At 41.4% G+C, this 25353-nt stretch overlaps 1 protein-coding gene across 3 annotated transcripts in view; it reads left to right on the forward strand.

Moving 5' to 3' along the window:
- The window catches only part of Arhgap24 (Rho GTPase activating protein 24), a 705487-nt gene that overhangs the window by 360522 nt on the left and 319612 nt on the right, over positions 1 to 25353 (forward strand). The window contains exon 1 of one of the 3 annotated variants that reach the window (XM_063249374.1): positions 22447 to 22603. The exons of the other annotated variants lie outside the window; for them this stretch is intronic. The gene's annotated coding sequence lies outside the window, so the exon portion shown is untranslated. Of the gene's footprint in view, positions 1 to 22446; positions 22604 to 25353 lie in introns of those variants that run through there. 3 annotated transcript variants of the gene reach the window in all.

A 25353-nucleotide genomic window follows, 5' to 3' on the forward strand; every position in this document is an offset into this window, starting at 1 on the left:
CCTCCTCATCCTTTTCTCTGGGACTGGTTCTATCCAGTGTGGGCTTCTCCCCAGGAAGCAGTGGGGTCCAGTTATTCTATGGTCACACAGCTCAGGTTCCATCCAGACTTCATTGTAACTGCAGGGTTTGACTAAGTCACTCCAGTTCATGGGCATTGTGCTCACTGTGAAAAGTAACTAGTGACAACCCATCTCCAAATTACTTGTTAACATTCATGGACTAACACTTCTAGCACATACCTAGGCACACACTGAGCCCTCAGACTGCATCTGTTATTGTCCCCATCACCTCTTCTGCCGTCTTTCACCAGTAGGGTGGTTGGACACAGAATTGTAGGAGCCATGGTCCACCACATGTACCTAGCTGAGTGTGTGGTGAGGGAACTGTGTGAGAATCAGCCTGGGTGCTGGCAGGGTTTATGTGGAGTTTCCCTTTACTGGCTGTACTAGCTTTAGAGTAGAAGATAGTACACTTTCACTTGTGACCTGTGCTGTCAAGCATTGAAATCATGTGGAAAAAGTCTCAAACACCGATCCTCAGTTGGGTAATGTGTCATTTTGCTTTGTTTCAATTATTTTCTGGGCTGCATCAAGGTTGATGCAAATGGTTATGATCACAGCTCAGAAGACTTCAAGGAAATGCTTTGCAAAACTGGACTCCAGACAGAGGCAGGGACTGGTTTTCTTGTCTCCTCCACAGCCCTGTTCATCAGCACCAATCTGGTAGGAAGATTGTTAGAGTTGACTCTCTTGAGCCCAGCTTCTAACTCCACACTGGGCACACCAGGTGGGTCATCTTTCCCTTTGCTGAAGTCTCTGACCCTGAGGGCTGGTAGAAGGAAAGGGAGGACAGATGCAACTCTGCCCACGAGCCCTTCACTGTGGGAACCCCACGTCCTCACTGGTTACTCCTGTGTTCCACTAATTCACAGCCGTGGGCTGCCATCTTGACTGCGCTGGTTCCTGGGTGGAGGTGAGGCTTTTGCTATGTGAACCAGCGATGCTCTCCATAACTTTTAGCTTCTGGATCACATGACCAGTCAACCCACTTTCCAATTTTTACTTGAACTTACTGCAAAACCACACAAGACCAAAATTTTCCATTCTGCCCACTACATATAACACCACGGCCAGTTTGTTGGTGCAGGCTGTGCTGCATTCCCACACAGGTCTCTCGGTCCCATGTCCACTCTCCAATTATTTCATCTGCTACTCAGCTACAGGACTCAGCCTACGCACCTGACAGATTCAGGAGTAAACTATGGATTTCCCCAGTTATTAGTGTCTCTCTGGAGTTTTTCCTCCAGGCTCTTTGTCCTTGGCAGGAAGATGAAGACAAGCAGTGACCCTGGCCCCAGTAGTATCCAACTAAGTCAGATTCCATTCTGCTATCTCCGGACTTAGCACATCTTTAGTTTTTACATTGTTTGTTCTCCAGAAACTTCTCCAGGACTTCAGCATCATTCCCACTCAACAACCTGCTGAATGCTAGTAGGCTGCTACTTTTGCACTTTTAGTTATAATTCATAGATAAATCAGATGGACATGAGTTTTACTTCCCCAGATGAAATGAGACTCATTATTTCAGATTTTTGAAATCTATCATGTGCCTGACTTTTTATATTTTATTAAGTTGAAAAATACTCTGTTCTGTCTGCGAGCCAGGCACATTGCCATGTACACAAATAGAGCTTTCACCATTTTAAAATATTGAGGTATTAAAGTACATGATACTGAAAACTAATTACACTTTCAGTAATGGTAAATTATTTTTCCTTCTGTTTATTTTTCCAGTTGTGTCATGGTCATTAAAAAATTAGCATAATCTCCAGCATTTGTGTTCCTGCCTGTAGTGGTCGGTAGCCAAAGGCACTCCTTCCTGCATTGAGGACTTTATCCCTCCGCTCTTCACAGAAAGAGGAAGCCAATGATTTCTGAACTGATTTTCAGTCCCAGATTTCTAGAGGTTTTTCTTAGTCTCGCAAGTGTTTCTGTTCTCTAAACATTAAACTACCTTGATTCTTCCAGTAAGTAATAATTTTAATTATTTCCCAATCTTTGCCTTCGCCTATAAAATTTACACTGCAGTATCTACAGATATTTTAGAAAGGATCAGTAATACCATTTTCAACCTACACAAACATTTCATAACTGCTCAAAGTTTTCTGTGTTAGTCTACATTCTGAATATTTAAGTCAAAATCGTTAGTGATGATAGTTTTAGTCATATCATAAAGAGTAACATGATTCCCATTGAAGATACTCAGTATTTCATAAACTTCCTCTTTAAAGTATAATCACTTTGCATGCAGTTGTCATAAAAAGATGGTGTTTATTTAAAATGTCATCTCTCTCCTTTACTCTTCGAAGTGGCTTTAGAATATTTTAAAGATAAAAACCGAAGATAAAAACCTGCCTCAAAGCCCTTTCCATTCAAAATTATGAGATGTAAAACCTGTGAGATAGAGCATTGCTTATTGCTTGAAGTTCTATCAGATTGCTTTCAAATGATTGTGAGTACAAAGGAATCCATCTAGAAACTGCAGCATTTTGTCACTAACCAAAACTTGCATTATGTCAGATTTTAATCTCTTTGTATTACATATCTTTGCATTGCAGGTGAAAAAAACTCAAAATATTTGTGGGTCTGAGATAATTATCTTAATTGAAAAGTTTCAACGTATTTTGGCTAAAATTTGATGTCACCTAATTTTATCTGATATTAGAAATAATAATTCCTAATGGCAATATTTGTCATCTTTTGTAACTCTAATCAGCCACTTCAATAGAAATTATATGTATTTTTTCTTTTTATATTCTATTTGGGAAACAGGAGCTGTGCTACCCCTGAGCACTTTGGTTCGGCAGCAAAGCACACACTGAGAATTTGGTAACCTTCATCTTTCCAAGTCTGTCTGAAAAGGTCAGACTGTCTCTCATGATAGATATTAGCAATTTGAAGGAAATTTTTATTTTACAGTGTAATTGTAATTTACAGTGTAATTTACAGCCATTATTCAGTCTCAAAATTTTTAGAGTGACAATTGAAGTGGGTTCTAACTAATAAAATCTAAAAATACATGTTCATACGTAACCCTTCTTTCCTGTGTTTTCCAGGGAAGTGAATATTTATGAATAACTGCTCTTTTCCTACTTTCTGCATGCAGCACTCTACAGATCATCTCACTTGTTCTCACGGTACTGTATGTGTAGACTTCAGAGACCAAAGTTTAGAAGGCTGAAAAGATTCTGTGTCCCAAAACTAACAGTTGGCAAAACTGGGCAGAATGAAAAGGAAGGGATAGAAATAAAGAAAGAAACAAAGAAAGACAGAAAAAAGAAAAGAAAGAAAGGAAAATAAATGTACTTTTGGTTTACACATAGTCTCTATTAGGAGATTTCTGAGTAGATCTATTTATCGAATAAGAAAAAAAGCAGGAACTTGATACCATGTTTAATAAACAGGAATAGAGCTTGCATAAAGTCCTGTATTTTCAGAATAATGTTGAAAATGTAGAGGCATCTTGGAGATTATAAAAATCATGTTAATGATTTACCTGTTTTGCCGAGAGGTCTTCAGGAAGAACTTGTGTCTTGGGCATCCATGGACTCTACGTGACTATATGCAAAGTATTGCCAGAGAACCTGTCTATCAGGGGTGCGGAGTTTGATAAAACTCCGCTATCTGCACCTAATACTCATTTCTTTGGAGCCATTGTTATGGTTTAGACTGCAGGTGTCCCCCAGAGCCTCATGTGTGTAGAAGGTGACCGGTTTAGGAGTGCACTATACTCACTGGAGGATTGGTCACTGATCAGTCTGTATTTGACTACGCTGTTTGGAAGTGGACCCAGTCACAGGCCGGGGATTCCTTGAGGTGTGACCTAGAAGAGGGCATCTCCCTCCCTGAGTCCTCCTTTCTCTTTCTACACCTTTACTTACATGACATGAGGAGTGTTTTATTTTATTTATTTTTTTATCTGCCTGATCCTTCTGTCATTCTTTTTCTGCATTGGAGGCAGGAGACCACGGACTTTAACCATGTGCCAAAATAAGCCTCTCTCATTTAGGTTTGGGTGTTGGATATTTATCCTACTAATGAGGAAAGTGACTAAGACAGATTGTAATACCAGAAGTGAGGTCACTGCCGTGAATGGACGTAATCATGTAGTTAAGAAACCCTTGGACGTGGCTTGCTCCAGGAGTCAGGAAAAGGTTAGGGAGGGACAAACCCTAAAGTATTGTAAGCTTAGCTTGGTGGGCCATACGGGTTAGATCCCAGAACAACACAATATGGATCGAAATGCAAACAGTAAAGGCCGGACCCAAGTTTCAGTTAGGAGTCAGAACTCTTATTTTCAACTCCTGGAATCAACCATGTGTGTTGCATTCTGGTAGAAAGTTTATCTGCATTTTACCTCATGTCCTGAGACTTTGCAGGACACTGAGATTAAGAGTGGTCGACTAATCTGGTGGAGGAAATGTGAAGGCAGCCCAAGTTTCAGGCTATGGGTAACTTTTTAGTTAGATCTACATTGAAAATTTTGAGCCAAAAGCTCATTTGCAAAGTTTATTTTTTTAAAAATTTTATTTAAAGAAAGTAAAAAAAAAACAAAACAAAACAGTAAAAGGGTACAAGTAATACAGAATTTCAAAATATAATAGGAAATCAGTATAGATTACATATTGTCATCTTAGAAATAGTTGTTCAAGTTACAAAATTAAAGCATACAAAATGGACAAACAGTGAGACTGCAAAGAGTTGTGTTCATGATCCAACAAAAACTTAGTAATATGGTCATCTATCTTATATACCTAAACAAATTTGCAGTTGTCTCCTTTAGAGCACTTTCTTTTCCTCTATTTTTTACAATAACATTTACACATTTTGGGTTTTATTACTCTCACCATTCTTACTACTTTTTTTTCTTTGGAAGACAATAAAACCAAATGTGACAAAACAAAGCAGTCAAAACAAAGGATGGACATGGTACATGATGTAAAAACAGAATACAAGGTAATCAACAATGGTTACCATAATGCCTCTTGCTACCTTAAAAAGAATTGCGTCAGGTATAATAAAATTGAACAAAACAGTACAGAATAAAACCAATAAAACATAAACATTGGAGACATTACAAGATTTCAAAGAAGATAATAGTCAAACTAGTATGGGCATCATAGTGAATCTTATTGCCTTCAAAGTAGTTGCCTATACCCTCAAACTTGATACTATCGAACAAAACAGAATAGAATAAAATCAGTCAAAAAAGATGGTGAGAGCAATATAGGGCTTCAAATCAAGTTAATAGGAAATAAAAAAAGTTACTATAACATATCCTGCTAATTTTTAAAAAAAAATTTTTGCAAAGTTTAGAATTAAACTAAAAATGAGGTGCATACAAAGCTGGGACCTTGGATAGTATGGATGCTAAAAAGATTAACATTAAAAAGAAGCCAAGTAATCTGAATCAAGACAATAGTAAAGATGACTTGGGGAATCTCAAGAATCAACATGACCCTGTATTTCACTGGCTCAAGAGTGTAAAAGTGTTGACATAAACATCTTTCAAAGGATTTGCTTTAAGAGGAGATACTTTGTTGTCCTGCTAGAAAAGGACACTTAGGAAATTGGTTCCCTTGGATTTGGTTCACAATTCTTAGTCATCCAGGCACTCAGAGGCCTCTGCAGCCATGATCCAAGGGGGTCCAGTTACTGCTTGAGATAGCAGCAGACCCTGGCATCATTCATGTGGTGCTGGTTTATAGACCTGCAGAAAATGATGGCTTGGGGTCAGGGAGGCTTATGCCAAGGTTTCAGAAGGCCAGACAGATCACACTGTGTGTTCCTAAGAGGGCAATGAACTGAGTTGTAAGAGTGAGGCAGAAAGTACAGTGGAGACCCCAGGAAGTTGGAGAAAACAGGAATGTGAAGCATCTCCTCAGAAACACTTCAGGAGTTGAGAGGAGCAACCTCAAGAGGGAGGCCATGAGGCTGTGACTAACAATGCTAGGGTGTTGCTGCCCACCATTTGGGGCTTATTTGTTGCCACACCTTGCAGTGGATGCAGGACATGAAGCTGTAGGATTTAATGCTTTCCCTGCAGGGTTTTAGTCTAGCTCTGTCCCATTCCTTTATGTCCCATTTCTACCTTTTGGAGTGGGAAAGTTTACCCTGTACCATTGTATGCTGGTAGTGTTTAACTTTCTAAAACCTTTTACAGGGACTTACAGCTAAGAATTTGCCTCGTCAGATGTAGACTTTTCATAAGAGATGGAACTGTTAAAACTTTAGTAACTCGTACAGAGGAACTGCATACATTTTGCATAAAGACGTGAGTATTTTAGGGCCAGGCATGGAATGTTATAGTTTAGATCTGAGGTGTCCCCTACAGTTTCATGCATTTTGGAGATAATTGGGTCATGAGGGAACTGTGCTCATTAGTGAATTTATCCACTGGTGAATCTGTAGCTGAACTGACTGCTAGCAGTTGGTACTGGTTAGAGGATGTGGGTCACAGGGGGTGTGATCCTAGAACTCTCCCTCCTTGGTTCTTCCTTTCTCTCTTGTCTTCCTGGCTTCCTGGCCACCGTGTCATGGTGATGCATGTCTGCGACCCCAACACATAGGTGATGAAGGCAGGAGGATCACCATGTCAAGTCCCATGTAGGTGACCTTGGAAAGAATTTGTCTGTACATAAATAAATAAGCAAACAACTGAAACAGGACATTCTTCTCCTTCTTATCTTTAGGTTTCCGAGGGACTGTTATCCATAAACGTGTGCCAGTCATCTCTCTAGCTTCTCATCTGTTTTATTGAATGCTCTGTATATCAAAGACTTGGGCCTGACTCCTTTTGGAGAAACAATTTCTGGTTGCCTGAGTCCCTTTGATTTTGAGTCTTTGCGGGGGAGTATTTGAATCTGTCTTGTTTTTACTTTATTAGTTCTCTCATCCACTGAGTATAATAGTACCATCTTGGTACCATGTCTTTCTCTGTTCCTGCTCCTCAAAATGGGAGAATGAGGAAATGTTCATTAGAATGTTTAGAAGTACTCATAGGAATTTCATATATCTTAAATATTACAAGGTAAAGGCCACAGCACATTTCCAACAGTTCCATTTCATGCATCTTCCTAATTGATTGACACCAAGTCTTATTCCTTAACTGACCCAGATGAACAACAGAGGCACTTTTAGTACAGAAAGTGTGCGTTCCTTTAAAGCAAAGGCTGAGTGCTGCCACAACACAGCATTGTCTCAACAGAGGTTTCTCGGTGGTGGGGAAGAGAGTGACAGGCCCCACGTGACATCAGGTGCTTCTGTGCTGTGGCAATCAGGTGGTATTCAGCTTAAAAATAGCATCACATAACATCTCGTGAATGTTGATAATTTAAATTTTATTGCTTTTGTTTGATAGAGGCTGTAACTTAAAGTTTTACTTTGACATTTATTTATTACCATGCAGATTCTAAATTTGCTCTAAGAGTCAGTGAGACATGCTTCCACTGAGAAACATACATAATAGTCAAATTTTACAAATGATTACCTTATCAAGTAGCATTGTAACAGATGAAATGCAGCTGTATTGATTCTTCAACTGTGACAGAAGAGGACTTGTGCCTTCCATCCCTTCTTAGATTTATGGATGCTCATATAACCTGGGTGCTATGCTGAATGTAAACGAAGTTGCTGCTCTTGCCCAGCTCATTAGAATGAGGGCCGTAGCCTTGTGACACACAAACAAAGTTTGATGAAGAAAATAAATAGATTGCAATAATGCAGTGGGATGCTTGAATAAAAAGGAGAGGAAGGTCACACTCAACAGAGACCTGAGGAATGGCTAGCGCTGTCCCTGAGGGAGCAGTGAGAGCCTTGTGGGGAGGAATAGCATGCACAGGGTGGGGGGCTCAGGAGCTGGCAGCGTCCTCAGCAAGGGGTTCCTTCCTGTACCTCAGAACTCCCTTTATTTTGGACACCATTTCAGTCCAGCCCAGAGGCAGAGTGATTTTCTTCGTCATCCAGGCAGTTAGTGCTGGACACCTGAAGGAGCTCTGCCTAGGAGCACCCTGTTGCTTTTTAATCCTACATTGATGATGTTTCATGCTTCTTAAGTGCCTCATGCTGCCCTTGCACGTAGGTGCTTTTGTTTGAGAAAAAGGAAAAATCAAGACTTCATGTCCCCTTGGCCTCCCATGATTCCCTCTTTCATTTTCTGCCCAACTTTCATGTTAGGGTAGAATTCAGTAGAGTCCTCTCAGGAATTCTCACAGAACTCTGCACAAAGGATATTTACAGCATTGCTCTTACCTCTCCTGTGTAACGTGACGCTCTCACACAGCACAGTGTCTGCACTCAGCATGGACTCAGTTCCTGTCCAGCCACTGATGAAGCTTCTGTTCAGCATGGACATCTGATGCTTTCCTGTGCAGTAAAGATAAAACAGCTCATTATGAAGGTCTGTGCACTATTAGAGCTGATGACTTTCTATTTTGCTTCTTAGCTTTAAAGTAGTAATTAGGGAGATAAGATAAATCCTCATTTCTGAAGTTTCATAAAGCATAGCCTTATATTTATCAGTGCTGTGCCATAGCATGCAAAAGAATGAGGTAAAGGTAATGACGCAGAGGACTTTGTACCTGAAACGGAGTGTACTTAACCACTCTTTTGACCTATAAAGTTTCTGATCTAATGTTGAAAATGATTTGCAGTGGAGAGAAGTTTTCTCCTTTCTAAAGACCATCAGGAGATATTTTTATAGGCAAATTTGCTGCCAGGTTGCTGAGGAAGACAACTTTATAAATAAATTGCACTGGGCCTCAGAGCCATCGGCAGATAATGAGTAGAGAAAGCTTCTGGAAACACCTCCTGCTCTCTCCTGCTCTGAAGAGTGAAGCGTTGGTGGAAATTTGCATGTAGATGACTTGTGTTGGATAACGACGCAGCCAGGATCTTTAGAGGTCAGAATCCCACAGTGGGTGTGAGTCTTTCTCTGTCCCCTACAACTAAGACTTTAGAGCTAGATTCATTTTCTCATTCTAAAAGCATGGAAGGTTGAATAGCATGACAACTGCCATTTCCTGTAGCTTGAAAGTTTGACTTCTCTTGAAATACACATTTTATTACTATTCCACGCATTCTGTCAGCAGACTAATAAAAAACAAATAAATGAAAAGCAAAACCAAAGAAAAGAAGAAATACAGAGGACAGGACGTGGTAGCAGTAGTAATCTTCACTAAGAAGTTTTATCATTTCCATGTAGTACTTGAGCACGTTCTTTTTATCTCATAATGGTGATAGCAGTCCTTTGAGATCATGTCTGAAAATTTGCTGGAGAATGAATCTGGCTCCTGTCAATCCCTTCCTATACACTGGCCAAAGATATCTAAACCTTGCATTATCTTTGTTTTCCAGAGGCAGGCTAGCCCTGATCCCTCATCTGAGACTAGTAATTCATCTTGCAGGGTAGCTAGAGCGCTAGCTTTGGTTGGAGCTTAGAAGTGGTGTGTGAAGGCTGATGTGTCCCTGAGAAGCCCAGATCAAGGCTTTCTTTGTTAAACCAGCACAGAAGAGCTTTACTTTTTATGACAAGTAAAAGACTCTGTGAATTTTGAGATGAAACTTTGTATTTATGTGCTTGGTTTTTGTTTTAGTTTCACGACATCCATCATCAAAATACTTTGATAAACATATACAGCATATACTAGTCCTATATAATAGTAAATGCTGTCAAAGTGGATTCAGGAGTTAAAACAATAGAATGTGGATTTTCATTTGTCAGTTTCTTCCCTCTTAATTGTAAACCTAAAAGTCAGCTCTGATAGTTTTCAAGAGCATTTTTGCAAATTTCCATACCATGCTAATTTTTACTTGACTAATTACTACAATATGTATTTTGTATGTTAATTCAGATTATTTCTTTGTTTTGAGAAGGGAAAGAGAATTCATTCTAAAGTGCTTAATGCGTAATTATCAGAAAGTAAATTGGTAGCACAAAGATGCTAATGTTTAGAAAACGACTGTTTAATATGAATGAGATTTTTAATTTGTTTGCAGTGGGAAAATTTTCTTCCTGCCTGCCTTTTCCTTCTTTGTTTTTTTTTCCTTCCTTGTTTCCTTCTCATTGACCTGGTGGCATCTGTGCCTGTCCTCTGGAGGAACTTACAGCCAGCCCTCCATGACAAAAGATTCTGCGTCCACGAATTCACCCAACCTTAGTTAGAATCAGTGTTGGTGCTGGTGAGTTCCAGATAGCTATCTGCTATGGTTGTGTCTGTACTGGGCTTGCTCAGGCTCTTTGTTTGCCCTTATTCCTTAAACTTTGCTGTATGGAAACTATTTACATGGCATTCCTAGGTGTTGCCTGTGACCTGGAGGTGACGGAATGTACGAAATGATGTGCACAGCCTGTGTGTAAATACACTGCCATCTCACGTAAGGAACTGAGCGTCTGGGGATTTTGACATTTGTGGGGGGTCGTGAAATCCCTCTCCCACAGACAGTGAGTGCCCGCTGTGATTTATTTATTGCGTAGACAAAATGTGACTGCAGGCAACCCCGTTCAACTGTGCTACTAATGATACTTAAGGTGTGTTTATTTACAGTATCACAAAAACATCTCACTCATTTGCCAGAATGATGAGATGTGTATGGGAAAAAAATGAAGAGTAAAAAAATAATGACAATGGTTCGTCTTAGTTACCACGGTTGAAAAATGAAAGGAAAGACAAGAACGGTTCATAAGGTCCTTTCAATGCATGACCCCACCACTAGATCTGCATTTTCAGCTGGTTTTATCGGGGAAGCTTGGTAATGGCACTTTTATCAGTTCTCATCTGCCTCCCTCCCACACACACAAACACATGTTCCCGTGACATTCCATTTGGAATTAGGGAAGGGGGAGCCTGGGAAACAGAAATGGCCTGGGGTAATACTGGTGTGCTCAGCCCAGTCTCACCATGCTTAGGAATAATAATGACTCCTTGGTCACCGTCACCAGTCACCCCATCAAGAAGAACCTCTTTGTAAATTACCTGGATTCAAGTTTATCTTTATAATACTTACTTGTTCTCTGATATGTTTTTAATGAAAGGGAAAGGAAGGGATTGTAACTAGAACTCTGAAAACAAGCCATGTCAAGACAAAACTATGTTAAAGGATTGTTGTGAGCAGTTATTGTGTTGCCATAGTGGCATAAGCGCCAGCCTGGCAAGTGCAAGGTCATGAGTTCGATCTCCGGTTGCTTACCTGGTCTCTGGAGTAGAAACCACTCAGTAAATATAGAAACAGTGCTACTGTACCTCCACTATCACTGTCACTGCCACTGTAATGTTGATACCTTGTGTCACCTTGAGAAGTTTAGAAGTTTAAGAGACTCAACAGGGGACCAGGGTCCTCATTTTGTAAACATCCGCATCCTGTGCAGGAGGAGGGCACAGAGATGGTGTGGGTGTAAAGGACCCCCACCACTTTGCAGGGAGCCTGCATACACTTTAAGGGCAACAAAGAGACCTGCTCCTCCCACCTTTTGTTCTTGCTACTTTTGCTGTCTTCTGCCACCATGAACAGCTGCCCCTCTGCCATGCCACCCTGCCTTGGAGCCAGCTGAAAATGGACAGAAACCTCTACAAACTGTGAGCTAAAAAAGCCTTTCCTTTAACTTTGAGTGTTGGATATTTTGTCCCAGCAATGAGAGAAAAGTAACTAAGACAACCACCACCAGCATAAACAACCAAAATAATGTCTTCAACCCATTCTGTGGAGCAGAGTGGAAGCCAAGCAAGTTTGAGAACCTCAGGCAGAAGATATACTCTTGTTATCCTTTAGGCTAGGTTTGTCAGCTGTGACTCTTCTGTCCATCAACATCACTGCACTGCTTCCCACCAGCCCCTTCTCAACACTGCTTCCCGACAGCAGCAATGGGCCAGGGTTAGCAGGAGAGCTATACCCGTGTGCCTTCCCAGCCTGCCTTGGTAGCCATCCAGGGTGCCCTCCAGCCAGTACACAGGAGAGGACTTGCGTTCCATTCCGTTTCCTTAGAATCCAAGAATAAAAACACCCAGGAGCTCAGCAGCATTCTGTCAGGAGTATGTGGCAAAAGGAGTCCTCTGCAGGCCAGAGAAGTCACTTACGCTGTTTGACATCCAACATCCAACATCCAACATCCCTCCATGCAAACACAAGTAAATGAAACAAAGCAAAATGAAACATTATTTAAAATTCACCTAATTCCGTGAGATCCCTCTAAGAGGAACCATAGATGAGACCTCAAGTCCATTTTTCAGTTTCTTTGTATAAAAGTACTGTTAGAAAGTGAGTCCCAGTGAGAAGAGATTCAGGGGGCAGACACAGCAGCCTGTCACTTTCTGGTTCAGAGCAGTCCCGTCCCACCTGTGTCCTTCCCTTCTCCATAGTGTGACCTCCACGTCTGTGCCCAGCACTGTCATGCTTCCTTGCCCTCAGGCTGGACAAATTGAATAGACTTTGTGGAATGTGAAAACTGTCCTCTAAATAAATCAGTGGACATTGAAATAAACGGATATGATGAAAGAATCATGCCATTCTCAGGGTGGCAGAGGGTGTGGCTCCTCCAGGCTCCCTTCCTTCGGGGGTGAAGACCCCACAGCCTGTGGGCCTCTCCTGGAAGACAGCAGGCACACTCTGCTTGCTTTGTGCCCAATTCGTTTTGCACCCAGCAAGTGATAACATGAAGCCCTCCGCTGCAGACACGTCTGGTGGCATTATTTATCTGGTAGACAGGAGGTGAAGTGGCAAATTTTCTTCAAACATTCTAACCAAGCATACCTTAGTTTGGGATTCATGGTTTAAATTTTCTTGCCAAGTTTCAGTGTGCAGCGTTTGCTCATAAATGTAACGTATCTGCTGAATTCTTAAGTCAGTCCCTTCTTTTTCTCTGTGGATTGAGGAAAAGGCTTCAGGGGAATATTATGGAAAGCTGCTGTTAAATAACCAGGAGGGATAGAGAAATTCAAATAAGGATTGTGAGAAAGTGTAACAGGAGAGAGGTGGGAATGAAAACGGGCCTCACAAGACTGTCCAGAGAGACTAAGGCGATTGAGAAAGAAATGTTTCAGACAGCTAGGAGCTAGGAGCAAAGTGGACTGGAGAGACTCCATTTGCTTCCCAAGGGTTTCGCCATTATGCGAGATGTGAGTGTCACAGTGTAATCCATTTGATTGGCCTACCAAAATAGGCAGCAAAAACTTGGGGTTGGCCTGGGGGTGTTGCTCTGAAAGATGGCAGAAAGGGAGCCTTGGTCTAGTCGGCTGCAAGAGCTGCCTCCGCAGAATCCCTCCTGTATGCTGTGTCCCGCATTTTCATCAGAGAGCTGATGCCACTTCCATTTAAGAATCAATATTATTTTGTACAAGAAAACTCAGCTTTTCTCACCTAACCAGTGTCATCCTGCAGTGCTTTTTGGTGTCTACAAGAAGAGCTGAAACAGGTAGAAGACAAATAATGCCTAGAAGTTTGCATCGATTTTCTTTGGAGGATACAGCGGTTTACCGCTGAACCCAGGGGCACCTCAGGGATTCTAACTGTGACATCCTTCATGGTCGCTGTGCTTTGTGAAACGGAGCCAGGATTTTGCTGGCCTTGAAGGTCAAGCATCCATGTGCCACGCCGTGCACTTCAGCTGTTGTTTGAAGACAGCTGATGTGTGACCTTTCCCTGTTTGGGCTTTGTCTTCCATGCTCAGTTCTGCTGTCCAGTAATGTTTGGGTAAAGTGTGTGTGTGTGTGGGGGGGGCTAAGAAGTGAGAAGAGAAAGGGAGACACTGCAGGAGTCCAGGATGCCTGTGGTTAGGAGGAAGGCATTTAAAGTCCTGCCTGTACCTTCTTCTCCTAATCTTGTCTCTCAGTTTTAAGAGCAGCATCTCTAAAAAATGACAAATCCAAGGGACCGATGTATAGGAGATGGAATTTTTACTACCATAAAACCACTGCTGTCAGGATCGTAGGCTGCACTTCCAAATTTACACTGTTGTTTTCAAAAGGACTCAAATGCCCAAAGTTTGTTCTACTTTTACATATCTTTTGAAATAAAAAAATTAAAGTCATCAACAAACAAAAAGATGTCCATATTGAAGGAACCGCGACCAACAGATTTATACAATCTAGTGTACTCAGCCTAATGGTAAAGGGCTGTTTACCTCTCTTTTTTTCAAAGCAAGGGTTTCACTTTTTATCATTCCCTTTATTATTAAAACACATTTTCTGTTACTTTCAAAATAATTTATGCATTAGAATATATACTCATGAAATATTTTTTTCATCAGCCTTAAAATACAAGATTTTATGGGTACAAATTGGTCTTCATCTCCACAACAGATAAGATTGCTTTTTCCTTCTTCATTTAAAAGATGTAAGACAAATTCTCCTCCTTTCCCTCAGATGGCATGCAGGGTCTTTCCCCCATGCTGAGAGGCTTACAGTTGAGTGCTGACTCAAGCTTGATTCCCTATCTGGGCACAAGGAGCCCCTCACTGAAATTGGGGAGCCACGCAGTTCTTAGAGGGGCTCAAGTGCAAAGAAAAGCATAACGTTTTCCAGCCTTGTGGATGTGGGTCCTTTCACTTCAGTCTTATATCTACCCGGAGGATCTTATAGGCTGTTTTACATAGAATCTCTTGGAGATACAAACTTAGAACAGTATCTATGTCTTTTTCTGTGTACATACTGGTGTATAGGAGACATTAAATAAGTGCCCACTTAGTGGGAGGATAGTATATGTTTAAAAGGTGGTATTTTAAGCCAGTATCAAAGAAATCTGAATGATATCCACCTGGAATAGTTACCTCACCAGACTAACAAGCAGAGCTTCATAAAGGTTATATGAAATTGGCTTTCAGGTCAATATATTAGTGGAGACTACAGTAAGTTGGTGTACCAGATGAAACTAAATATATTTCCTAGTTAAAATAGCAATTGAGTACATTTTAAGACTTGCAAGTCTGCAGTGATGGAGGGCAGTGGTACTGAGCCAACTGGGCACACACTGGGGAGATACCAAATGCACGTTTTATCCTCCATTTTAACGTGGAGGGTGATTTCAGGCTGTCCTCAGGGATGAATATGTTAATGCCTAGTCTACCAGGAGAGTTATGTTCATTGCACAGCCACTGTACAGCAAGAGAAAAAAACAGAAAAGCGTCATCACTTCTGTAGATAATGATACATAATATAATAACCATTGTGTTCTCTTATTTTTTGTTTATGACATTTTGTGTTATGTTTCATAAAATATAAAGGAAACAAGATTAATGTGGTATCAATTTGTCTTTTTCTTTTACAAACTAGGATTTTTTTCTTTTATAGAATAAAGTAAAATTCTAAGTGTGTTCTCTGCAATTAATGAATGAATAGGGGGTTGGAGGAAGTCAAAGAGTCTAAATTCATGAGGCACAAATGTGAGCTATTTTCCATTCCACAGCCATAGCTCATTCTAATTATTCTCATTATATTTTCACATAACAAATTTATGGTGATTTACATTTGCATTCTTTCACATCCTTCTGTTGTATCATTTATAAAGTAACTGAAACTCAGAGCATGAATATTTTACCCTAAAACACATGGATGGTTAGTGGCAAAGCTGGGAGGGAGAAAGAAGGGAAAGAAAAGAGAGAGAGAGAGAAAGAGAGAGAGAGAGAGAGAGAGAGAAAGAGAGACTTCCTGGACAAATTATAATTTAGTCATTCTCAGTGGTTTATTTTTATACTTATGTGTGGTAATTTCTTGAGGTTTCTGACACTTAAAACTATTAATTTTAAAGAGTAAGTTGATTGGGAGCAATTGAAGAGTTAATTAGTGATATGGGTCTCTCATAGTATTAATGGTAACTTTTCTTTGTTATCGATCCCATTGGGTTGGTTGTTTAGACTGACAGGGCCTTGTGTATTAAAGTTTCAAGAAACTTCAGAAATAGTATTTAAGTAGTGTTAGGGTTTTCCGAAACAATAGAGAAGCAAAAAGAAAGAAAAAGTGGCCTTTATTGAGGACATGGAGAAGAGCCACCACATATGAGGTTGGGCATTCTCCTCTGCCAGAAACAAACATGGTGGGACATTGCTGACCTGGCCGGAAGCAGCAGCACTTGGGGTGGCCACTGATGATGCACAGGGAACTGACTGGAATTCTCTTCAAGCACATGGGAAAGGAAATAGGAAGCTGTAATCAGGTCTGAAGGGGAAGGAGGAGGAAGTGATCATCAGGGTAAGTGGCGTTTTTGGTTTGGCCTTCTGCTGTTAGAACACTGCCATAAAGGCCAGTAATTTATACAGGGCAGAAACCTTTCAAGTAGTGTGCCCAACAAAACTGAAGCTGCAGACTGAAAACCTGAAGCAAGCTGCCTAGTAGAATGCTAGTCACAAATGCAAGCCACTTAAGTAGCACTTTTAAATCTCCCAAGAGCCTAATTAAAAAGAATGAAATAAACAGGTGAAATTAATTCTATTAATAAGCACTCGTGTATCACCTAACAGCAAGAGCAGGATCTGTTGTTAGGTGACTTGCTGTAATGCAAGCATTACAGAGAGTCCTAAAACTAAGGCAGCCAGGACATCAGTAAGCAGCATAACCTGTGTGACCAACAATGTTACACAGCTTGTCTGACCAAATCATTATACAATACAGGGCTTTATGTTATATAATCCAGTCCATCCAAATTATTATGATTTCAATATGTAAACACCATAAAAATTAAGATACAGTACATTTTTTTCTGCTGCCATCAAAATTGATGTCCATTTTGCACATAAAGGACACCTGAGTCCAGTAAACCACACTTAGGGCACCGCTGTGGAAGACACGGCCACAGTGGACAGTGTAAGGGGAGAGATCCACAGCCGCCAGGAGGGAGGGAGGAGAAGGCTTCGTCCAGAGGAAGTGATAGGCGGGTTTCTGCAGAGAGACATGCAGGAGAAGGAGCTTCAGGGGCCGGTCAGCCTGAGTGGTCAGCCTCTCATCCCCCAGGCGAGCATCTGGACCTCCAGGGCCAGCGCCTGCCTCAGAGATTGGAACTGTAGAAGCAGCTGAGCTGTGGGTCCTGCTCCTGCGATACTGGGTCTTCTCTAGAGAAATCAGTAAAGAATACTTGGGAAATACCCTTGTACAAAAAATACACAGAGCTGAAGCCTCCTTACCTTCTGGAACTTCCACGATTACTAGAGGGAGAACTTCGCTTCAATTTGTGCACTCAGATACGGCCATCCCAGTGGATTTGCTCTCAGCCACACTTTGGTGATGTGGATGTCACGGTGGGCACCTCAAGGCTTTGCTGAAAGGGGATGTGTTCTCCTGGGAGATGAGATGTGTGTGCGAATTGTTATTCAAGGGACTGACTAGATTTTAGTTATATTCTGTATTATCACAAGTCCTAAATATAAACCTAAAGTACAGCTGAAAATGATGCTACTATTAATATTTTATAATATCTTTAATAAATCTTGTTATTGTAGAAATCGTAAATGCTTTGCATATTGTCTGATAAAGTAAAAGGAAGTTTTTTATTTTTCTAGCAAAATAAATTCACTATACTTGCTTATTCAGTTAATGTTATTTATTTGTAGCTTTGTGGTTCTGGGGCTGGAATCCAGACCTTGCACATGCTGGGCCACCTCCCACATCCCACTGATATCTGATCAATGATTGACAAAAGTGATTTCTGACTTTACTGGGTGCCAGGTAATCTACCAGCTGCTGCAGCTAATGGTGAGGGTATGGTACCAGATTTCAGCGTCTTAAGGCTAACATTCTACTTGTGAATGTGAGCCATCTATAACCAGGACTAATTACCTCTTTATAAAATGTTTTGTGTTGCAGAGAGAAAATGTGCTGTTTTCTTCTAGGTAGAAAGGGACAGCAGTACAAAGGCCCTGGGGTGAATAAGATTTTGTGAGTTATGGGCTGAAAAACAGGTCGGTGTGGTTGAGGCATATTTAGTGCACGTATGTATATGCAGTGGAAAGTCTTGCAACTTTACACAAGGTCAGCATAATCTAAGCCACTGTTAAGTGCATTTCTTCGCTAGTGTGTGATAGAAAAATATATTGAAGAGTTTTCTGGAAGGAATGATATGACCCACTGTGTGTCCACAGAATCCCTGGTGTCTGTCTGTAGGGAGTGGGTGAAGGAGAACGTCTGGGAGGTGGGGTCCTGTTAGGGAGGCCACTGTGTGTGTCAGGTGACAAGAAGGGACAGAGGGTCTTCGTCCACCCAGGAAGTGGTCACAGCCTCCCCTCCTCCTCTGCTGTGGAAGAAGCTTGGTTTTAAAGGACAGAGGAGAAGCCACGTCTGTCCTCAGATGCCTGGGTGGGAGCCCACAGGCCAGTCAGGTGCATGCGGTAAGGGCCAGTGCGGTGCAGGCGTTCCTGTGCCCAGCGCTCATCTGAGGAGCTGTGCTGCTTCTAGTGGTCTCCAGAGAATCCCGTCCATGCAAGGCAAGGTCCTCAGCCCCTCAGACTCAGCTGTGTCGGTAGCTCCAAGGGAAACTTTTTAAGAAGCATTCCCGGGGCAATGTATTCAAATTGATGCAGACCTTCAAAACCTCCTTGGTTTGGTATTCTGATCATGTTTTACTAAAAGAATGTCAGAAATGCATGCTGAAATCAGACTGTCTTCCACAGTGCGGGCATCAAAAGTGATTGACAAAATTTCAATATGCTCTTAAGGGTGGCTTTTATAACACAACAGAATATACTCATTTTTGTCCAAACCCTGCAGGAATGTGACGTGAAGTCATAGACATGGTGAGAATTCTTATTTTATTTGCTTTTGTTAGTTCGTCTTGACATTCCAAAGAACCTTTAATTTCTTCCTTTATGTTACTTACCAAATCATATTTTTAGTTATTGTATTGTTTTCTACTTTCAGCTGCTAAGGAAGTGAAATTATATTTGTTCTTGTAATGTTGTATTCCTAGGAACTTACAGTTCTTGGCAAACAATAGATGCTTGATAAATATTTGTTAAATGAATAAATGAATGAATGGGCATTTGGAAATAAGTGTTTATATCCTTAGTACATCAAGAAATATTGGTAAAAACCTATTTGCTTGGTGGTGTATGTGGCAATGTCTTCTATTCAAACCTCTCGTTTACTCTGTTTCAGTTTCAGCATTATTGACAGTAGAGGCTAGGAAATTCTTTATTATTCTGTGCTTTTAAGGGCATTTGGTAGCATTCTCAGCTTCTTCCCACCCAGTGCTGCAGGAACCCACCTTATTGTGTAATCAAAGTTTCTCCAGGTATTACTGAGTCCTCCAGAGAGAACTGCTAGAGTTGGAAATTATTTCCACAGTGAGAAACCCATAGTCCTGACAGATGCTTTGGTTTTGTGTCCTTGAATACTGAAATTTGGCATTTTTTATGTGAAATGTTCCATTTAGATATTTTTAACTAAGTCATTAAAATATTTTTCTGGTATGTTCATCAAGATAGCAAACAGAAAATGAAAATAATCTTTTCCTTGCAACTGTTCATTTAGAAAATCTGTTTCGTGGATTCACAGACTCTCAGCTGAGAATTCATAGAAATCAACAAAGAACACATGTTTTCAATAAAATTTTTCTTTGCTGGCAGCATAAAATATTAGATGTGAATCCAGTACCCCAAGGTGGGAACAGAGAACATTCCACAGAGGTAAAATGGAGTCACATGCACTCATTAGCCATGCAGGGGAATTCGCACAGTGTTGACATCACCTGACAGAGGCCATGGCTTGTCTAAGAGTTCAGGAAGACACCTCATCTCTGCCTGTCCTAGGTTTGGGAATGATGCTTGCATTGCTGTTTCCAGAAGATTTTGTTTTCTTTAATTGATCAAAGAAAGCCACAGAACATGATGGAGGAGGTAGCATTCAAAGGGGAAAACATATCACATCTCTCATCAATTCCTAGGTAAGATGCGACAATCAAAGCACATGACCACACAGACAGTTTGGAATGGGGACCAGCTTTTCTGAAGAAAATCACACACACACACACACACACACACACACACAAATTATGGGAAGATTTGAGTGACAGGATGGAGAAGGTGACTTTAAAACTGACAGGGCGCTTAGTTCCTCCTCCTGCCATGCTGTGTTAGAACCTTGTGCTGACTGCATGGGGCAGTATGGCCTTGTCCTGCCTTGGGAGGGAGCAGTAGCTACGTCACCGCGCAGAAGTGACCGTTATCACACAAACATGCAGTGGTTTTGCTGTTCTGCCCTCCGCTGGTCACAGGGCCATCTTTTAACTCAGACAAGTCACCCGTCAGTCTCTACCCATATTATTCTGTCGATCTAATTTCAAATGAAGAGATTTGGAGTACAAGCAGACTGCGGTGGGGACAAATCATTCCGAATCTTGTCCCACACCAGATCCTCAGTAGGTCACATTCTGTTGAGCTGGGAAGTCCAGCAGGGCTGTGGGAAGGGCCGGGTACTTTTTGGTTAGTGTCCTCCCCTGAGCGTCTCTGCCCTTGATAGAAAGGAGTGTCCTCTCAGGCCCCACACTACAGAGTTTAGAGAAAAACTGGAACGCATGCATTTTGAGGAGTCCTTGACAAAACTGTCTGTGATGAATCTTTGTACTGCCATACCAACCTGCTCTGTTTCAGGGTCTGATTTTCCCATTATGGTTTGAACTAATAAAAAGAAACCTCCAGTGCCATTTATGAGCAAACAACTGCTTTGTTAAAGCTACCAACCCATTTAGTTTGCTCTGTTTTTTGGTGCAGGGAGGGTATAGGCTGCTTACACATTTTAATCAAGTGAATGTTTTTCATTCTCAGATGAAAGTTAAATTTTTATGAAGTGACCCAAGAGTCTTTTGTCTGCTGTTAACTCAGGGATGGTAAGATCACCTAGGAAATTGTCTTTGGTAAAGCTCGTTTATTGGAGGTACAGATACTAAGGAGCATACAGAGCCAGCTAACCACCTGGGAGACACCTCGCTGTGGGGACCCAGCTCCTGGCGCTGCTGTCCATTTCCCACAGCTGCAGGTTAGTTGTGACCCACTGATCCCTTCCCTATATATCAACGGTGTCCTTTACCCATAGTTTAGGCATAGAACATGTATCAGATGTGTCACAGAGTTTCCTTTAAAGATAATTAAACTACTGAATATCTTTCTCTTTAATACACAGATATGTGTGTTTCTGATTAAGTAAAAGGAAACCAGTGGAAGCCTTTAAAATGACCAGCATGTTTTAGTCTTTGTATTTCCCTCTCTTTTTGGTACCAGGGATTGAACTACCTCACGCTTGCCAGGCAGGCGCTTATGCTGCTGAGCTAAATCCTCGGCCCCCAGTCTTTCTGTGTTCCAGCTGATGGTCAGACACAAACCAAAACAGCTCAGGGACTGAGTGTCTGATGCAAGTTAGGAAACTTGGTGTAGTAAAGGGAAGATGAAGCATTCATTCATTCATTTCCTGTTTAAATTTTGATTTCCTCCTGTTTCCGGCTCTGTGCTGGGTGCTGGGGATACATTGTAAGGTTACACTAACGGCTCATTAATGTGTTTACCTGGATGGCATTTATAACCTGGCATCAGAGACAGATATAGGTAAATGCATGTGAAATTGTAGTTATGCTACAATTATAGTCATTTCCCAAAGCTGTTGGAACATTTAACAGGGCAGGCTGACCTCCCCTGGGAAGTAAGCATGCATTCATTAGGGAGACCATACCTGAATTCAGCTGTTAAAGAGCAGGGTGCAGACCTGAGAAAGTGGGGTGACAAGGGATAGAGGGCTGTTGGTGATTGGTGGAGGGAGTAGAGAGCGAGGGGCCCTTCAGGTGCAGTGATTAAAAGCAAGTATGGCAGGAGCAGAATGTGGAGCAAAGTGACAGGAGATGGCTTTGCACAGCTGGATGACAGCAGCCCATGCTCATGACAAAGGGAAGGGTTTGCACCTTTGCAAGCTCACAACTGCACAAGGAAAAGGGCCTATGAAGAAATCAAGAGAAGATTCTGGAATACTTCAGAGCCCTGCAGATGTGAAAGGTAGATAAAAATCAAAGATGTGACACGTGTGTGAGAAAAGTGGCTGAACTGTACACTGTGCAGAGACGAAAAGCCGGTGGTCCCCAAGTGTGAGTCTGCAGAGGATGACCAGAGGGAACCCTGTGGCCTGTGTGGCCAGAGGACCACAGCCCTTTATTCTTAGAACTGGAACATCACAGGAGGAGTGGTTTTTCTGTTTTGCAAAGTCAAGCAAGTAGATTGCTAGAGGCTGGCAGACCAGGCTCTCTGACTCAATTAAGTAGCCATTAAATGTTTTATCTTCCAAGTCCAAATTTTTGTTTGTTCAACAGCATTGCCTGTTGTAGCGTGAGCTGCTAACCCGCCCATACACTGAGTACACACTCCCCTTTCCCGGTATTTTTAGAACTGCTGAGCATGTAACTTGGCAGGCACCTGCTAAGGCAAGTCAGAATGTATCCCATGCATTGGGCAGAATGCAGTGTGTAGAACGAGATGTTGCTCCAGACTGCAGAAGTTGATGATGTCAAGACTACATGGAACTGGAGACTTCCTGTTTTGCAGTACCAGAGTGGTGACTCATTAGGCTTGAATGGGTTCCTTTGAATAGGGGTGAGTACAACCATGTCCCCCACAGCCGCGTGTCAAGTGAGAAGTTCCTTGCTTGCTGGTTGCTTACCCCACCTGCTGTAGAAATCTTCAGGCATCCAGCTCTTGAAGAAAATTAACACTGTATCTTTTGGAAAAAAAAAAAAAAGCCAAAACAGTCTAGAGGAGACAAGTCACTACAAACACAAAAAAATCCTTTAGTGATAAATAAACTTGACAAGAGTGGAACTAACTCTCATAGCCAGCAATAGGGGATTTGGCAAGATAAATGCTCTTTGTATATTAGAACTCAAAGCGACCCTAAAAGGTTCATATACATGACTGATAACGTTCATGATATTTTCAGTTAAAAATTCCTGTCTCATCGTGCATGTGGGTGTTTGTGCATGCGTGCAGAGAACTGAAGCCAGAAGCATTCACAAGTGTTGACAGTGTCTGTAAGTGTGTATTAAGATGTAGGTGACTTTTACTTTATTCTATTTTGTGCCTAAATTTTGGCAAGTTTTATGTAACAAATACCTGCTATTTTGTAAAAAAGTTATTAAAATTAAAGGTGATAAATTTATGAAGTTGAAATGTATATACATTTATCCTAATATGTTGGCATCACTTCAGGAAAATATACTGTTAAAAATACTTTTCTGGGTGGAAGGTCCACAGGGAGCCTCCGAACTTAAAAGTGTCTCTACTCTGTCTTAATATGTTCATAAAAGGCCATTTATTCTAAGGGAGCAATAAGAGGCATTTGCAAATACTTGCTTACATGATATTTTCATAATTTTGTTGATATGTATATAATTGGAAGTAGTAAATAATCTGCAAATGTTGGAATGAGTAAATGTAGTCATGTAAGAGTGATGCAGCCATGGAAACGGATCTTGGAAGACTACTCAGTAAAATGGGAAGATGGAAAGTACTTAGGAGCCGCTGGGAAACTTTTAAAATGCATTACCCACATGGATGAGTAGAAATGAAAAGACACACAGAACCTTGTTTACTTTGTATTTGTTCTGAGCAGTGAGATAACAAACGGGTTTTGGCTTTTTCCTTTTTTTTTTTTTTTTTTTCCTGCATGTTCTTCTGTGCTTTTCTAAATGTTTACAAAGAGCACAGACCATGCTTAGCAACCGCAAAAATGCATTTCACTGTAGGAAGGTTATCAGGAAGGTCAGGGTTGGAGGCCCGTGCAGGGGTGTTTTTGTGGATTGCAGTGGAGGCCTTCAAGAATAATCCTTCGTTTACAGTGGCTCCCTCTTTAAATTCTCCTGGAGCCTCCTTAGGGACTGTCTGCGGCTCCTCTCCTCCCTACAGGGTTATTTCCAAGGCTTCCTTTCCTGGAGGAAAAGCATCACATTTCTGTGGTGGGTGATACTCTCTGTGGCTCAGATCTAGATGCAGTATTTATTGAGCACTTGCTGGATGCTTGATGAAACATCTCCACCCTTTGGGACAGCTGACCTCTGAGGGGTGTTTAGGATTTCTACAGAAGGACAGATAAATATTTGTGAGGTCAGTGTTCTAGTGTAGACTGATCACATCTATCCTTATTATTTGAACAAGTAACATTTTTCTAACCCTTTATTTTTAATCCTTTATTCAGTATTGATTCATTCAACTAGTACTGACTCCAAACTCCCTGGTTACCTTTGCAAGCCCCAGGGATAGACCTGTGGAAAAAGCAAAGTTACTGTTCTCACTAAAGTTTATTTATTCCATAAATACAGACATGCATGATATGCCAGGAGGAGATCAGTAATGTGGTGAAAGTGTAAACCTACAAAGGATAAGAAGGACTGGGGACAGGCTGAAGACAAGTCCCATTGATAAACAATCACCAGAGCAAGGCAGGATGACATAGCAGACTTGAAGAACAGAAGGAACAACACCTTACTTCCTTTGCTGCCCTGGCTGTTAAAATTGGGCCACGAAAGAGCTTTGCCAATGGAGAAAGCTATCTGCAGTTCTGAGAAGTTGTTTGCCTGTGGCAAAAGGAGGCTTGAGTTCCTGGCCCTAACTTTAGGAGACTGAGCAGGTGAAAGAGGATAGAGCTTGAATAATAGTCTCTCTCAGGGCCAGAGTGGTCAGTTTCCATTCTGCCTAAATGGTGCTAATGAGATACAGACAACAGCATTCTCTATAGAGAGCTGTGCATTCTGCATCGAAGGCCTCTCTAAATCCCATTTTTTCCAGTCATAAAGATTCTCCAAAAATTAAGAAAGGCAAGAACAGAAAAGAACACTATCTTACAATTTCCTGGTATCAGCTCACCAAATGTCACTTCAAAAAAGTCATGCAGGAATTGTCTCTATACCCTTTCCCTAATACTGTTAATATATTCAGCTCATTTTGTATCCTCCAGATATTTCTCTATGGATTTTTGTGTTCATGTACCCCACAGCCACTCTGGGATGAATTTTAATCATAAAAAAAACATATGCAACTTCCTAGAAGTGTCAGATGGTGATTTTGCCACGTCCTCATTTGGCCCAGGGTGTCTGCTTTCTTAGGCTCCGGCCCTCTAGGCTTGCACACACCTGCAGGTGTTGATGAGGCACCAGCCAGAGCCCCAGAGCCTGGGATTCTGCAGGTGTGCTATCCCTGCAGCGGGAGAGAGGAAGCCACAGACTATGCCAGGGATGGGGCGCTAAGGCCCAGCCCTAAGGACATCTTCTATTAAACACGCTTTATCTTTGACATAGATTCTATTGCATTGTTTAAAAATGAGGGAGAAAGAGGTCAGTTGTGCCAGGGCA

The sequence above is a fragment of the Cavia porcellus genome, unplaced genomic scaffold (genome assembly GCF_034190915.1).
Source record: "Cavia porcellus strain 051 isolate PalLab524CR breed Dunkin Hartley unplaced genomic scaffold, mCavPor4.1 scaffold_5, whole genome shotgun sequence".
In the NCBI taxonomy this organism is placed as follows: Eukaryota; Metazoa; Chordata; class Mammalia; order Rodentia; family Caviidae; genus Cavia; species Cavia porcellus.